The sequence below is a fragment of the Grus americana genome, chromosome Z (assembly GCF_028858705.1).
Source record: "Grus americana isolate bGruAme1 chromosome Z, bGruAme1.mat, whole genome shotgun sequence".
NCBI lineage: Eukaryota > Metazoa > Chordata > Aves > Gruiformes > Gruidae > Grus > Grus americana.
This window is the reverse complement of record NC_072891.1, coordinates 8,620,251-8,638,002: the sequence shown is the minus strand read 5'-3', so window position 1 is coordinate 8,638,002 and position 17,752 is coordinate 8,620,251.

Sequence of the window (17,752 nt, the reverse complement as noted above, 5' to 3'; positions counted from 1 at the left end):
AATACCATCCTTCTTGCCCTTAATGCATCTGCTCTGGTTATCTTTTGTTTGAGGAGGAAGAATATATTTCAGATTTCAGACTTGAGTGAAATTTGAGGGGAGGAAATAACCTAAAAAAATCAAAATGATAAGATTATTCTATTCTCAGAGTTCACTGGGATCTTTCTAGAAGATTTTTGTTGAGTGACAGCTATAGCCAGTTAGTGATAGGCAGCTTTTCCCTGTAGCAAATTCATGTTTCACTGGACAGCTTACCAGTTACTGAAATTTTCCACTGATAACAGAACCAGTTACTCCAGATATTTCATTTGTGCCTTAACTGGAGGGTAAAAAACAGAAAAAAAAAAAAATTAGCCTCCAGCTCTTCAGTGGCATGCAAAGGTTGTTTCTTTTCCCATTGGGGAGCAGTAAAAGTGGCTTGGAGTGAAGAAACCCAACTTCCTTGGCTTCATCTCCCTTCACAGGACTTATGACAGTGACCCTGAAAGGTATTAGATGCTCTTTTCCTAGCAGACTCTAGTCATAGCTGAATAACAATTCCTTCCTTCTGACTTCTGGCAGCTAACTGAGCTACCTAAATTATCAACACTCTTGCCCTCTGGCTTTTACTATAGTTGGTGGAAAGAAATAATCATCTCTAGATATCAGATTTCTATGCTCCACTTTTAACTCCTAAAGCAAAAAGTGACACTCATTTGGTTTATAATTTTAATCTTACTTAATAGTATAGTTAACACAAGAAGAATCAATATAGAACTTGAAAATGGATTCCTAATTCTTAACTCTTCTATAAGGTGTGTAACTACATTTGTGCAAAATAACCAATGATTCATCTCAGTTGAAACAGCAGCAACAAAGTGGCATGAACGCTAGCATACTTTGTGAATTCAGTGAAAGACTTCTTCAACAACCACCTTTACCACAGTCCATGTTTTTCTGAAGACTACAAAAACTTTAAGTCATTTATCAGTTGTTTTACTCAGGGCTGTCCCAGAAACTGATGTGTTTGTCTGTCTGTCTGTCTTCTGTTCAAGAATGTTTGCCCAGTAACATTCCAGAGTTTTCACCTTTCATCTAAAATACCCAGACACGTACAAATGCTTTAAATGGCTACAGAGCTCCTGAAAGCATCTTATGCTTTCTGGATAGCCACAGCCTGAAATTGATAGCTTTAGCTGCAGACTGCTGGGAATACTTGCTGAAGTCATTTGGGAACTTTGGCTAAAACAGTTTGTCAGGTCTAGAGTCAGGAAAACACATTGAAAAAAATGAAGCTCCAAGATATCCATACGACGAAGAGCTAGATGCAGCAGAGGTTCAGGTTTCTAAGTTTTATCTGTGCTATTAGTACCAGTTACTGTCGTGGTCTCCCTGACATGCTCCCAAGCACTGTCTGGAAGAGCAGTAGGTCTCATGGGCCCAGTACCAGGGAGCATGCTGACAGCTGACCTGAATGGGCAATCATGAGGCAGTACTACACTTTGTGCAGTTCATTAATACAGAGCTAGCCTAAGTAACTCAGGGGCTGAACTTACTGGGCATTCTTTCTCATACAGAAACCTTGTCTATCTCCTTTTCCAAAGATTTTTCCTAAAAGGACAAATTCAAAAGACCTCATTTTGCATGGACAAATGTATGTACATATGTTTACATGTATACTGTCACTGATGGCTTTTAGCCTATCTATGTCTTGCTGGTGAAGATGTCAGCACTTACTTCTTCTCAGGCTCCATTCCCAGAGACAGTAATAAAGCAGAAGCTGATAAACAAGAGTCAAGCACTCCAAGCATGAAGAACTTCACTGGAGATTGAAAGGACCATCATTTCTGACTGGAGGAGAGCCAGCATCTAAAAGGATCAGACCCATCAGTCACAGGAAAAGAGGCAGAAGAAGATCTCAACTTATTGCACTGATCACCAATGACCAGAGAAAGAACAAATAGGCTTATTATCCCCAGTTTTATGGTGGAAAATTAATATAACCTGAATCCTTGGATGAGTGGAACACAATGAATGTCTCTCTCTGTTTTACACACTCATGCATACACACATACCTTCACTCTTTTTTCTTTTTTCTTCCTAAGATGCAACTGCTCTAGGAGAAGGAAGATTGCATTTCTTCGACGACTACATTGTTTATAAGAAGCTGTCGGTATTGATCAGTGGTTAAGGCTAGCAGAAAGAAAACAGTTTACATTTTCCATTTTAGATGTGCAAAGACTAAATAATCTAACAACCAGTGCTGGACAGCGGCTCCCTCTCACTAGCATTTCCTTTGCTGCCTCATACGTGGTTGAGTACTACACATCTCCCAAAGGAAATCCAGCAACTGGATCTCCGAACCACAGTGGGTGGTAGCCCCATCTGTTTCCCATTGCTCTCCTAGCCTCACAATTATACCTCTGCAGTAGTAACAGCACAACATATTTTGTTGCCTTAAATGTTTGCCTTATATGAAATGAGGACAGGAGTGGGAGCATAATGTGCATGTGCATAGGAAGTAGGTTTGAAGTAGAAATTCCACTTTATTTTTTTTTTCTTTTTCCTGGCTGAAGACAAGGGGGGTAATACTTGGTTCATCTCCCTTCACTTCAAAACAAACTTCTCATTCTTTTTTTATTTAGTTCACTTTTGAGAAGTTAAATTAACTAAATTTTGGTCAAATCCCAATAGTTTTATGACATCTTGATCTGAAAGAACTTAATTTATTTGTTTTCTGCCAGAGGAAAAACAGTCCAAAATGTTTTTTTTGGCTCTACTCCAAACTTAGATTTTTAGCTGTCTCAGGCCATAATGTAGAAAGGGGATTTTCTGGCATGCTGGTATTGTCATCTAAAGTAAACCATTCACTAATGCCAAAATAACAACCAAAGATCATATGTTTAAGAAGTGTAAACTTCATTTAACCTGCATATATCTTCTGGAGCACCAAATTTTGCAGAACAGTGTTTGAGCTGCTGAATTGAATTTGTGTGCGTGAAAGCTAGTGTATACCACAGGGAGTTCATCTTTTTGATTTTCCTGGCTTATTCTTATTACAACTGATCCAAAATTGGAACTTTTTGAATGACTGAATGCACTGGGGAGCACTGAACATAAATGTGGCTAATGAAAAGATTTGCTAGCCATAGCAATTCCAAACTCAGACAGAATTCAAGGGGATAATTTATCTGTTGATTCTCCATAGGTTTTTTTGAGTATTTCAGTGTAAAAGGAACAAAAAGAAAACAGTTTTTGAAACCAAATGGGTGCATAAGGCAAACTTCATATATGAATTTATGTAGGAATAAAAAGACAAAGGTATTCTCCAAGGGTTAAAATGCCACTGGCCTGTTCCCCCTGACACCAAGAGAGACCTTTTAATTTTCCCAAAAACATAAAGAGGATGCGGGGAAGGGAAGAAACAAAAAAGGAAGCCTACATTATACAAAGCCACTGCTAGGAGGGAAATGAGAATGCCAAATAAATGGTGGGTATAGATGGCACCTGCCAACCAGTCAAGCTGTTTGATTGCACTCCTCTGTAGACCCAAGGGGGGAATTGGTAACGCAAGAAAGAAGGGTTAGTAATACCTTCTAGGGCTTTTATGAGGCTTACTATTGATCACAAACCTTTCTTGTTGAGGAAAAAGGTAAAAGAATATCTAGATAAATTGGAATTGACAAAGCTAGGCAACTTAGAGAGAGAACTCTCTTGAGTCGCCTGTAACCAAAGAAGAGATATTGAAAGTGATACAGTCAATGTAGCCCAGGAAGACTCTGGGGAAAAATGACTTTACCCATCAAGTATCCATAGTTGGAGGCATGTGGCTGGTATCAGTTTGTTATGGATGACGAGCTCACTGAGGCTTCTATCCCTTCTACATTTCATGCTGTAATTTCAGGATTTATTTGGGAATAAATGGAGATCATCTTAACAACTTACACAATTCTACAGTCCCAGACTGAGGGAAGATCTTATCAACACTTATAAATATCTAAAGGACGACTGTCAAGAGGATGAGGCCAGACTCTTCTCAGTGGTGCTCAGTGACAGGACAAGGGGCAATGGTCACAAACTGGAACACAGGACATTCCATCTGAACATGAGGAAAAACTTCTTCACCCTGAGGGTGACCAAGCACTGGGACAGGCTGCCCAGAGAGGTTGTGGAGTCTCCTTCTCTGGAGAGATTCAAAACCTGCCTGGATGTGATCCTGTGCAACCTGCTGTAGGTGATCCTCCTTCAGCAGGGGGGGTGGTCTAGATGATCTCCAGAGGTCCCTTCCAACCCCCACCATTCTGTGATTCTGTGAATTGAGTCAAAATGTGTAACTTAAAAGCCACTGAAAGAAAAGGAAGACAAAATATAAACAGAAGCTGGAGTAAGGCAGGCTACTGACTTCACAGAGCTCAGAGAACTAGAAGAAGGAAGGAAAACCTTCATTTTCCACCAGCCTTGAGTTTTTATCCTTTATCCACAAATGAGGAAAATTAATCTTCTTAGTCTATTCTGTGGCCATTGGTGAGAGACACATTTGTTTGGAGACAAGTTTACAGTCAGAATTTAAACTAGATCCTTTCTGGATCTCTGGTCTCTCTAAATTGAAAATTTTTAATTCACTATAAAGGGATCACAAGGAATCTAGCTTGGTAACTTAGCTGGACAAATCAAGAGATTAGAGCTATATATAAGTACTGCACTTGAGCCAAGGTCTGAGAGACACATTTTAGGAGCATAGTTAAACCATTCCTCCTCTTCATGTGTGCATAGGCAATATAGAACAGTAGGAATCTGTTACTGGCTAGGATAAAAAAGTACATTTTTTTAATTTTTGTGAGTTGTTTGAGCTCATGAGGGTAGATTTAGAGACCTTATGTGCAACATGATTTCAGTAGATTTTACAGTACTTCAGTAGATTTCACATTATATGCACAGCTTTGCTCTGAGTTGTAATGATACTCCTTTTCTATACATCAGCTGTGGTTTTCAAAACCAAATTCAGGTACCATTTAATCTTAAACAGGGATTGAATATAGTATAGTGTCCTTTTTTTTAGCAAAATCTCAACTTTGACTGCTGCCAGATAAAGAAGAATATACAAGCAATCTAAGTCTGAACAGTCAATAATGGGAATAAAATTTGCTCAGACATCATCTGGGCGTATCTAAAAATGAACTAGAGGAGTCCCATCCCTCCAAGAAATCCTGCAATCCTGTAACTGTTGTATAAATTACTCCACCTACTGACACCCATTACTGCAGGTAAACCAAAACCCCCACACAAAAAGATCTCCACTGTTGACTGTTGGCCAAGGAGAAAAAACTGACAAAATGGTCAAGGACTCATCTGTATGTCAGTTCCTGCAACAGCCTGAGGCACAGTTACATTTTGACACGGGGACAGTGGGGCAAGGAAGCAAGTGGGACAAGGGTACCTGTGCAAGTCTTGTGCAGTAATTAGAGAACAAAGAAGACACATAGGATAGCAAGCTGACTTCACCTCCCTTTAAGCAGTGGCCTATGGCTCCAAAGATATGGGTATGTCCATCTCTCTCCATCAGTTACAGAGCGAGCTTAGGATGTCCATTTTCCTACCTAAAAGACTCAGTTATACACTTAAAATCAGGTGAGAAGAATTCAAGCCTTTATTCATATAAACTTTGGTCTATTAAAACTAACTTAGCTTTCCTAACCTCAGTTCACCCTGCCACAGCTTCCAAGCCACTTTGGATTTTGCACACAGTATTGAGTGCTTACAAGGGAGAATTACTGCCGATGAAGGAACCAATGGGTAAGGTGAATCTTCATTTTTTCTTTTCTTATTTTTTTTTATTATTTCCCTGGGAAGGGAGCAGACAATGTAATTTCAAACCTTTTCTTCAGCAATGCTGTGACAGCCAAGTCAAGACCTCTAACACTTGTAGGAAGGAGTATGCACATATGTCTCTGAGTCTAGTTCTAGTTATCTGTATCCACATGAGGATTCACCCACAACAGTCCAAAGGCAAGGATCAAGGCACTGGCACTGGTACAGGAGAATACACAGAATTTCAGGAGAATACACAGATCTGCATATAACTTTATGCTGAAAGGTACAAAATTATAGCTTCTTTGGAAGAACTGCAATGCCTTGAGTGGCCCTTAGGGCATAAAACCCTGCTGTATCAAATGATACAGCCTCAGCATGTGAATATAAGGACCATAATATTGAAGGTTTTACATATTTAATTTCCTGGCAGAGACCAAGCTGCAGTGATTTAAGCACTTGTTTGCCTTATCCAGGGCCATTTGCCTATGCTGCTTTTAGCACCAATGATGATATATTAAAACCTTTTGTTTGTGGGGGTACAAAATAAGAACTTATCTCCTAATAGCTGCAGTTTTGCTACGTTTATGTCAGCACTGCAGTACATGAGGACTGGCATGTCTCTGCTGATTTAAATTCTCCTGAATACAAGCCTTCCAGAGCTGTAAATAGAGAGAGGTTAAGGCCAGATCTTCCAGCTCAGATGAAGTTGCTTCATCGTTTATTATTGTTCAGTTACAATCAAATTATTGATGTTCTCAACATTGCTGGGGCTACTGCATGATGCAAGCCACATGAGTCAAATAGTGGGAAACAAAGAAGAGAAAAATAATAACGTAGAAAAGAGCAGAGCTCTTAGCACCTGCATACACAATCATATGGAAAATAAAGCCCAGAATAGTGCAGAAAAACTATGCTTATTTTTTCCTCTTTCCCTTTGTTCATGCATGATTTGAAAGTCCTTTGCAAGGGAGAGGAGAAAAAATAAAGTTAAACATTCTCAGGAATGTTCAGATGTCAAAGTGCAGCTTTTTTCCCTTAAGCATATAAAATATTAAGAATGCTCAGCAAAAGCCAATAGGGAAGCTGCTTAGATAAGAAGATGAAAAATTAATTTTAATGCACGGAGGACTAAGTAATACACTTATTTCACAACCTCAATCAATTTTAATATTTTAGTATTTAAAAGTAGTGTCTCTCCAATAATACTTTAAAAGTTGCTTGTGTCTCTTTTTACTAACACTCTAAGTTGTTCTATTTCTCTTTGCCTTCTCGCTTTCATTGTTTCCAACATGTGTAAGAGACTGCCTTAGATGCATTTTCTTCTTGGTAACTATCAGTACAAGGTGATTAATGGATTCCTCTCTTTCATGGTGTGGTATTTCTTCTCTAGTCCTCTCACAGCTGAGAATAGAGGGTTTTTGGAAATAAATGGAGGCCAAATTCAGTGCACTGAAAACACTCATCTTCAACAACAGCCCAGTTAAGTTGCAGTGGAAGATTACATAGACATAGTCACTTCTCAATTAATTACTTTGAAAGAGTAACCCATAGGAGCCAAGGTTTCAGTGCAGACTGTAAAAATGCAGCCAGGACTCAAGTGAAGATAAATGTATTTAGGCCAAGCACCTCCATGGCTATGTGACTGTATTATCATTACTGCCTGAATTATGTAGTTTAAACCCATCTATCTCAGAAGCACAGAATTACAGAATCACAGAATGGAAGGGACCTCTGGAGATCATCTAGTCCAACCTCCCTGCTAAAGCAGGATCACCTAGAGCAGGTTGCACAGGATCGTGCCCAGGCAGGTTTTGAATATCTCCAGAGAAGGAGTCTCCACAACCTGGGCAGCCTGTCCCAGTGCTTTATCACCCTCAAAGTGAAGAAGTTTCTCCTTATATTCAGATGGAACTTCCTGTGTTCCAGTTTGTGACCATTGCCCTTTGTCCTGTCACTGAGCACCACTGAAAAGAGTCTGGCCCCATCCTCTTGACACCCACCCTTTAGATATTTATAAATATTAATAAGATCCTTTCTCGGTCTTCTCTTCTTCTCCAGGCTAAACAGACCCAGCTCTCTCAGCCTTCCCTCATACGAGAGATGCTCCAGTCCCCTCATCATCTTTGTAGCCCTCCACTGGACTCTCTCCAGTAGTTCCCTGTCTTTCTTGAACTGGGGAGCCCAGAACTGGACACAGCACTCCAGATGTGGCCTCACCAGAGCAGACTAGAGGGGGAGAAGATCCTCCCTTGACCTGCTGGCCATGATCTTCTTAATGCACCCCAGGAGACCATTGGCCTTCCTTGTCATGAGGGCACATTGCTGACTCATGGAGAGCTTGTTGTCCAGGCCCTTCTCTGCAGAGCTGCTTCCCAGCAGGGCAATCCCTTACCTGTAGGGTTAGGACCCTACACTTGCTCTTATTGAATTTCATATGGTTCCTCTCCGCACAGCTCTCTGGCCTGTCCAGATCTCGCTGAATGGCAGCGCAGCCTTCTGGTGTGTCAGCCACTCCTCCCAGTTCTGTATTGTCAGCAAACTTGCTGAGGGTACACTCTGTCCCTTCATCCAGGTCGTTGATGAATACGTGGAACCAGGCTGAACCCCATACTGCCACCTGGGGCACACCACTAGCTACAGGCCTCCAACTAGACTCTCTGCCACTTATCACAACCCTCTGAGCTCTGCCATTCAGCCAGGTCTCAATCCATGTCACCGTCCACTCATCTAACCCACACTTCCTAAGCTTGCTTGTGAGGATGTTATGGGAAATGGTGTCAAAAGCCTTGCTGAAGTCAAGGCAGACAACATCCGCTGGTCCCCCCTCAACCTCCCAGCCAGTCCTGTCATCACAGAAGACTATCAGACTGGTCAGGCATGATTTCCCTCTGGTGAATCCATGTTGACCACCCCCGATAACCTTCTTTTCCTCCACATGCTTATTAATGACCCCCAGAATGAGTTGTTCCATCACCTTTCCAGGCATGGAGGTGAAGCTAACTAGCCTGTAGCTTCCTGGGTCCTGCTTATTGCCCTTCTTGATGACCAGAGTGACATTGGCTTTCCTCAGGCACCCCTCCTGTTCTCCATGACCTTTCAAAGATGATTGAGAGCGGCTTAGCAATAACACGTGCCAGCTCCCTGAGCACTTCTGGGCACATCCCATCAGGGCCCATAGATTTGTGGATGTTGAATATGTAGATGTTCTCTAACCCAATCCTGTTTGACCAAGGGAAGGTCTTTCTTTCGCAAGACTTTCTCTCCTACCTCCAGGGTCTGGGATTCCTGAGGGCGGGCCTTAGCAGTAAAGACCAAAGCAAAGAAGGCATTCAGTAACTCCTCCTTCTCTGTATCCTCCATCACCAGAGTACCCACCTCATTCAGCAGCAGTGCATGTTTTTCCTAGTCTTCCTTTTGCTGCTGATGTATTTGAAAAAGCCCTTCTTGTTGTCCTGGACATCCCTTGCCAGTTTTACTTCCAAGTGGGCTTTAGCTTTCCTCCTTGCATCCCTACATTCTCTGACTACATTCCTATATTCCTCCCAAGTGGCCACTGCCTTTTTCCACATTTGGTAAACTCCATTCTGCCATTTGAGTTTTTCCAGGAGCTCCTTGATCATCCATGCAGGTCTCCTGCCTCCTTTGCTTGATTTCTTACCCCCAGGGATGCACTGATCTTGAGCTTGGAGGAAGTGGTGCGTCAATACTGACCAGCTTTCTTGGGCCCCCTTACCTTCCAGAGCCCTAACCCATGGGATTCTCTCAAGCAGGTCTTTGAAGAGGCCAAAGTTGGCTCTCCTGAAGTCCAGGGTTGCAATCCCACTTACTGCCCTGCTCCTTCCACACAGCATCCTGAACTTCACTATCTCATGGTCCCTGCAGCCAAGGATGCCCCCAACCTTCACATCCCCAACCAATCCCTCTTTGTCAGTACAAGGTCCAGCAGCATCCCTCTCCTCGTGGGCTCCTCCACCAGCTGTGTCAGAAAGTTATCATCAATGCTCTGCAGAAACATCCTGGAGTGCGCGTGCCTGTCTGTGTTGCCTTTCCAGCAAATATCAGGGTGTTTGAAGTCCCCCATGAGGACCTGGGCCTCTGATCTGGCTGGGTACTTCCACCTATGTGTAGAAACCCTTACTGACTTCCTCTTCCTGATCAGGTGGCCTCATTGACTTCCTCTTCGTGATCACGTGGCCTGTAGTGTCACCCATATTAGCATGTGCCTTATTTCTAACCCATAAGCTCTCAACTCATTCTTTATCCATACCTAGATGGATCTCGATACATTCCAGTTGCTCTCTCACAGAAAGAGCAACTCCACCACCTTGCCTTGCTGGCTTATCTTTCCTAAAAAATAGGTAGCCATCCACAACAACATTCCAGTCATGTGAACTATCCCACCATGTCGCTGTAATTGCAATGAGATCATGGCCTTGCAACTGCACACAGACCTCTAGTTCTTCCTGTTTATTCCTGTTTACTCCTCATGCTGCGTGCATTGGTGTACAAACACCAAGAAATTCTTTACTGTTGGAGTGGTGAGGTACTGGAACAGGTTGCCCAGAGAGGTTGTGGATGCCCCATCCCTGGAAGTGTTCAAGGCCAGGTTGGATGGGGCTTTGGGCAATGTGGTCTAGTGGAGGGTGTCCCTGCCCGCAGCAGGGGGGTTGGAACTAGATGATCTTTAAGGTCCCTTCCAACCCAAACCATTCTATGATTCTATGAACATTTCAGAGAGGTAATCAAGTGCAGAGGTTTCCCTGCAGGGGTGCAAGAGGGTACACCATAGCCACACACGCCCTTGATGTGGTTAGCTTTCTCCTGTATAGTGAGTATGGTCTATGAGTGGGTTGCCCCATTAGAATACAGTATAGACATGCTTGGAGAGGAAATCCTTATCTATCAATTCAAACAACAACAACAACAACAACAAAGCAAAGAAGAAAGTGGAGGGGAAAAAAACCCAGAACTAATTCTTGATTTACACATTGGTAATCATGTCCAGAAATGGCCCTAGGAAAAAGGAAAAACAGCTTTAAAAATAAATTCAAAAGCTGCAAGTTCTATGCTGATTTCCAGGTGGATCCCTACACAGCAAGGAATCTTTTACGTCTAACACTGCTTTTATTGGTTGCCTGGGAAAATGGACTTATAGTTATTAAATTCTCAGCTGTCAATGAAAGAGGTTGTCTGCCTTATTCCTCCATTTAGGCATTAATCTTCACCACCACATACCTGACTCATTTTGTAACAGAGCTAGTTATGGGCAAGTCATTTCCCCTGCATTTCCCCCCATAATATTATTTGAAAGCAGTACAAATTTAAGTTGATGTGAAGAGAGTACTCTTTGAAACTATGTTCCTCTTAGGCGAAGAAATATTCTCTTTAATTGGGTCTAATAGTCTTAGACGTAACTGGATGGTATATAAATAGAGCACTGCACATTAGAAAAATGTCCATGTGTGCTATAGACAAAAATATCAGCCTTTACTGATCACATTTTCTTCTTCATTATACTAGATTTCCTAATTATCATACCATCGTAGCACTTAGAGAAAGAAAAGATTGACTAAATACTATCTGTAATGTTATAGCAGAGAGAGCTGGTATTTTATTTTATATTTTACTTTTTATTTTTTAAGCTTCATTCACAACATCTCTGGAATTTAGAATGATATTCAACCAGAGAGAGATTTAGGAAAGTACAAATATTTCTGACGATATATGTAACTTCTTTAAAAAAAGCAGCAGTATGGCTGACTGTGAGCATTCCCACAGGAAACAGCTCTTACATGTTCGAAGGTGTAGAACAGATGAAAACACCCTAGAATAGCAGCACACAGTAGCTCCCAAATATGATCTAGTCTGCCACTATTTCCTTTTCCTTCTTGATACATTCTAATCAGAAGAGGAAGAGTCCATTTACAAATGCCGTTCAAGTTTTTGTTTAATAGGCAATGATGTTTCCGGAATTTCCCAAACCATTCTACCTAAATAATGAGAACTGAAATGCAGCTCAAATATTCCTTCCTCTGTATGAGCACTTTATAGTCACTTAAGATCAGTCTAATAATTTTTTGTTTGTATAATTGCAAATTTTTATTACAATAGCCTCCTTTTTTTTTCAATACCTGAACAATTTCTAGCATTTTTTGTTAATTGCTTATTTTACACTTTTTTCTTTCTTTCTTTTCTTTTCTTTTCTTTTCTTTTCTTTTCTTTTCTTTTCTTTTCTTTTCTTTTCTTTTCTTTTCTTTTCTTTTCTTTTCTTTTCTTTTCTTTTCTTTTCTTTTCTTTTCTTTTCTTTTCTTTTCTTTTCTTTTCTTTTCTTTTCTTTTCTTTTCTTTTCTTTTCTTTTCTTTTCTTTTCTTTTCTTTTCTTTTCTTTTCTTTTCTTTTCTTTTCTTTTCTTTTCTTTTCTTTTCTTTTCTTTTCTTTTCTTTTCTTTTCTTTTCTTTTCTTTTCTTTCTTCTTCCTCCTGGTATTAAGGTGTCTGAGTCTGTTTGTGACATTCTAAGAACAATCACCTTAATGAGGCAGCTGTTTATGAAACGGAGTGCTCTGGAGTGTTATTATCATACAAACTCTGGTAAAAATGCATCTCTGCTCCAGAGAGCCTTGTACAGACACATCCAAGATGGATATGTAAGGAATCAAGCTAGAGATAAAATGTTCTGATGAAAAATGTTTGTTTGCTTGTATGTTTTTCCTTTGAAAAATGAGTTTTCATTATATTCAAACTTGTATATAGGCACTGTCCATTTTGATGATCTTTCTGATTTTGGAAAACAATAGTTTGGAACAGAGTAAAATATTTCATTTAAAATCTCAGTTCACACCTAACCCTTTCCTTTTGAATTGTCATTTGAATTAAAGTAGAATTTGATTGGCATTCCAATTTACAATGCCAATTTGATACAAAAATTATGCTTCACATCAACTTTTCACAATGAAACATTTCATTTGAAATCAAAGTTGTGATTCAATGTTTCATTTTAACCTGTCAAAACATTTTGTTTTAATTGGGAAAAAAAAAAAAAAAGGCAAAAAAGCTACTTCACCCTTCTGTATCCATTGCTTTCTGGAACTTAGTTTTTTACCATTTCAATCTGGTGTATTTATCAAAAATAATTGTAATAAAATTTTTAAATACACATAAATGCTATTTAATGCATATAATTTATTCTTAAAATTAAATAGATGAAATTGCTATAAAATTCTGAAGAGAAATTTGCAATGTTCAAAAACCACCTTAATATAACTACATCACTTCCTAAAGTAATATTTAATTTTCCTTTGATGAACACTGAATAAATTGGACAGTTTTAACACATGGTGTACATATTATGATGAAATAGCTTTTGGATGCCTACATGATCTTAAAATATTGTGAAAAAATCCTTTAAATTCTTTGTAAAATATGTAAATTTTAAAATAAATATAATTCTTATAATGAGGTGAATTACTTATATAACTTATAAACCAGAAAAAGTAAATGCTGAGGTTGAATTAGAAGCAAAGAGGCTCTAAATTTTAGTATTAATATTACATATATACCTGTTGAAGTTTGAATGACATTACGATTAATACTTTTAAAAATCCCCTCCAGTTCTAGTTACAATTTGGACTGGTTTTTTTAGAGAGATGGAACAGATATTTTTGTTACCTTTTTTTTTTCTTTAGACATGTTTTCATTTTTATTTTCCAGTTTTTAATTAACTTTTTTTAAGAGCAGTTTCAGGCAAGAACAACAAAATAAACACACTTTGAAAATAACAAATCAAAAAGAAAACAAATGTTTTTAAACATATTTGTCTGAACAGAGGCAGTAGGAATTATTTTTGTTATTAGCCAAACCAATTTGTTCATCTTCCAATAGCAGTGTTTCTAAAATAAGGTTAATTTTAGGACGCAGTCCTATTTGTAAACTATATAAATGGAGAAATGATATCACATATAGTACATAAAAATAAAAACAAAATAGCCCTTACTCCTGTTTATCCTTTTTTCTAACTGCTTTGCTTGCATTGTTCATAAGAGGGTCTAATACTGCCCTACACATATATCGTGGACATTATTTTGCACATGAACTATAGTAATTGATAACTAAATATTGCCCAGATAAAACCCAAGCCTATTAAAATATTTACAAATCTTAGCAGAAATAAATATGCATAATAGACTTCATCCTATTCTGACAGCCATTTTGAGAAGCTCTTTTCTATTTGCACAATGAATTAAAGCAATTATTGTTCATTCTACTGTAAGCCCCAGAGGCTCCATTATGTTACATTGTCTAGGACACATAAAAATATAGTACTCATCCCGAAAACTTTACAGTCTGCATAGGGCGGGGGGGGGGGGGGGGAAGAAAAAAAAGAAAAAAAAAAGAGAGAAAAAGGTAGGAAAAATTAAAAAATGTACAAAAAGTGAATTGATATTCTCACAGCTGCACAGATCTTTGGAACCATTAAGGAGGTTTTGGAACCAAAACGGCAGTTCACTTTCCTCAGTACAGTCTTCAGGCCCAAGACCACAGCTCATTACTTAAGGATAAATTAAGAAAATAGACTTCATTAACATTCTCTTTGTTTTTAAACTAGAGACAGAGTGGCTGACTTCCCAGGCCAAGTGGGGTGGGTGATGTTGAGCACATGCTGTTGACTCTGCCACTCACCTTTGCTAGTCCTATAAGCAAATTTAACTCTGAAGAGAAACTAAAGAGCAAGCTGGCATACACATAGGATGAGGACCCTGGTAATGCAGGAATGAACTGAGTTGATTGCCTAAACCCACTCTAGAGACGATTTGATCCACCAAAGCTTTTTACACCTGTAACTGCAGCGCCTATGTTAGGAGAAAGTTGTTCTAGACTACCTGTTCAACAAATGGAGAGAGAGGCATCACTGGATGGCAATTAAACTCTCTAGAAGGTCCCATTTGTCAGATTAAATGCCATTTCTGGCCTCTAAAACTGCATGGTGCATCTAGAGACTAAGGTGCAAACAGGCTCACTACAGCTAAGTCTATCAACAGCTTGAGTAGCTCTACCCTGGAGTAACTTGGTATCTTTGCAAACAGTGGTACATCTCCGCTGATATCAACATAGGTTGAATTCTGTCTTTCATTAAAAAGAGAATGTTTTTATATCTATGCACATATACTCTAAAAATTAATACTGGGCATTTTTCTTGCACAAAATTTCTGTTGCTATCAAAACTTACAGAAGGATGTGATGCTGAAGTGTTTCAATAAGCTCAAAAAATGACATTAAAGTTTTTGTGTTCTTTTAATGGTTGTGTGTGTGTGTGTGTGTGTGTTATTCACTGAAAGAGAAAAGTTAAACACAAAAGGAACCACTTTGCCTTAATCAAAACAGAGCATTCAGTTTGGCTGGAGACTAAATATTTTTGAAACTAATTGCAGGAAAAGTGTTTCTATCTCTTATTTTCATGCAGCTTATTTTGACTGGCAAGAGAGAAACATTCTCCAATTACTGTGTTCTTTAAATGATGCCTTTTTTATTTTAACTGATATATTTTTTCAGTATGTTCTTAAAGTCAAAATGGAATGATTATTTATTTATTTTGGTTTTTATTTATTTTATAGAATGGGGCTTGAGAAGGTCAGAACATTCAATTACAGCAAAGGCTGGTAAAGCCTCCATGGACAGGGCATCATTACTGGAGTTTTTACTGCAATCCAACTGTCAGCTCCTGGGTGTAATTTCCTCCTTTCTGCTGCATGCAGAGAATTCTTGGAGATAGAGGGATATTTTTAAAACATTATCTTCTTTACCGTGTACTACAGAAATCCACCTCTGCAGCCTTCTTCCACTCCCCAGTGAAGGAGAAGTTGAGCTCTCCCTTTCTGCCCCATGCAACATATAATGGGCCATGTCCCACTGAATGGCACGTGATGGAAATGGGCTCCCGCAGCGGACTGGATTAAATCAGATACAACAATCTCTTACTGCAGCACTGCAGTTTGTTTCTGATGGTCTTTATTTAGCACACAAGATGGAGAAATGCGAAACTGGTGCATTGTTGGTCTGGCTTTGTAAATAGTGCAACAATTGGAAGGAAAAATTAAAATTTCTTTCTCAAATAAGGTTTATCTTCCATTGGGGAAAAAACCCAATTGTTCTTTAGAGTGAGATTGGGCTTCTGGACTAAGACATTCAAGCTCAGTTGTCTTCATGGAAGGTAGTTGTCTCAGCTTTTGTTACAGTCCCTGGAAAGTCTAGTCAATAGAAACATCGATTACATTTAACTACAGCTGTGTATCCAGTAGTATTTGAGATGTGTTAGGGTATCAGAGCTATCCGCATGGGACTGGTAGATATGATGTGGGACTATGGCATACCCTGGGCTTTCCAGACCATTAGGTGGAGACCAGATAAGGGTGCCTTAGGACAGCATAGTTGTTTCTATGATGTCCTGTGTTTTAAAAGCTGAAGGAAACTCCACTGAATGTACTGTTTAGAGATCTGCTGAAAACTCTTGCTCACATGTAGGCACTTATGAGGTGTCTTAATTTGTTTTAAGCTGTGAATTGAATCTCAACCCCTATAAAAGAAGCATGCCATGTTTATAATCACTGGCGAATTTATGCGTCCTTCAGTGGTGAATCAAAACTAAGACTAAAGAATCATTCACGGGAGGTGATGTTCTTTTGGAAGCTGCCTCGGTAAATGGGGTTTAGTTTAACAAACTTGATAGATGTCTGTATTTTGGAAACATGAACACAGGCAGTTGTGGATGGGAAGAAACAACAACTAAACAGAAACTAGTTAGTTCAGAGATGGTTTCCATTACCATCTGAGCATGCGCTAGCTGACTACTGTAAAGTGTGTGCCAAGACCAGTGAGTCCAGCAGTTCAGGCTTTGAAATGAAGCTGAGGCCATTTTTGGCTAGCTGCCTGTTTGAATCAGGCCGAGCTGAACTGGAACCTAGCATAACCTAGCATCTGGTGGTGGTTTATGGCAGTAGGTCTCACACAGCTTGCAGTTCTCCAAAGTACAGGAAGGCTATGCATTGGGTTGAAGGGATTAAGCACAAAAATAGAGTGTTCCACCAGTTAAATCTCCGTTGCTAAGGAGATCTTTCTGTGCTGATCTCTACAAGTATGTCAGTGCTCCCATTCTTTGCAATGCCATCTTATTTTTAAAAGATTTTGGTGTTAAAGTTTTTCAGCATTCTGTCTTCATGCCACCTTTATCAGAAACAGAACAGAAAATGAGACAACTTCTGTGGCTGCAATCAAACAATATCATGCTGGACATGAGTACACTTCCTACCTTCTCCAACCAGCCTATTTAAAAGAAATAATTAAACATGTAAGAAACATGTTAAATTGCTGAATTTCCACTAGGCACTAATGTAGTACAAACTATCCATGCAAATAGGTATTTGGGCAAATTGTCTGCTGGTCCAGCTTCATTGGCTTTAATCAGTAAAGAACTCAGCTGAGGATTCCCAAGGGAAGTTGTTGGATTCTAAACTGATGCTGTGTTTGATTTTGGCCAGGAAGCCATGATGAATTAAATCTATACTCAAACATACTGTGATTTTCTCAGTTCTTTATATATCTGTCCTTTTCAGGCCTCTTCCCTTAAAAAAATAAATTACTGCAAAATATTTTTACTTCCCTATTTTCACACCCTGAATTCATGGAAATGTCCATTTGTTAATGTGTAAATAGAATTATTTGGGGTGGGATGCCCACTAATAGGCAAATATTATGCTGGAAGGAAGGAATGTGAAATCTGAAACCATCTTCCCCTTCCCCATGAATGAACAAAAAGCCTTACTCTGCCTCTCACTTCCTTCCCCATTTCCAACAAACCAAACCAAACCAAACCAAACCAAACCAAACCAAACCAAACCACTATTAATATATAGGGAGAATTTTCCTTCACTAAGGATATTCAATTGTTCTAAGAAGAAAAAAAAATGGTACT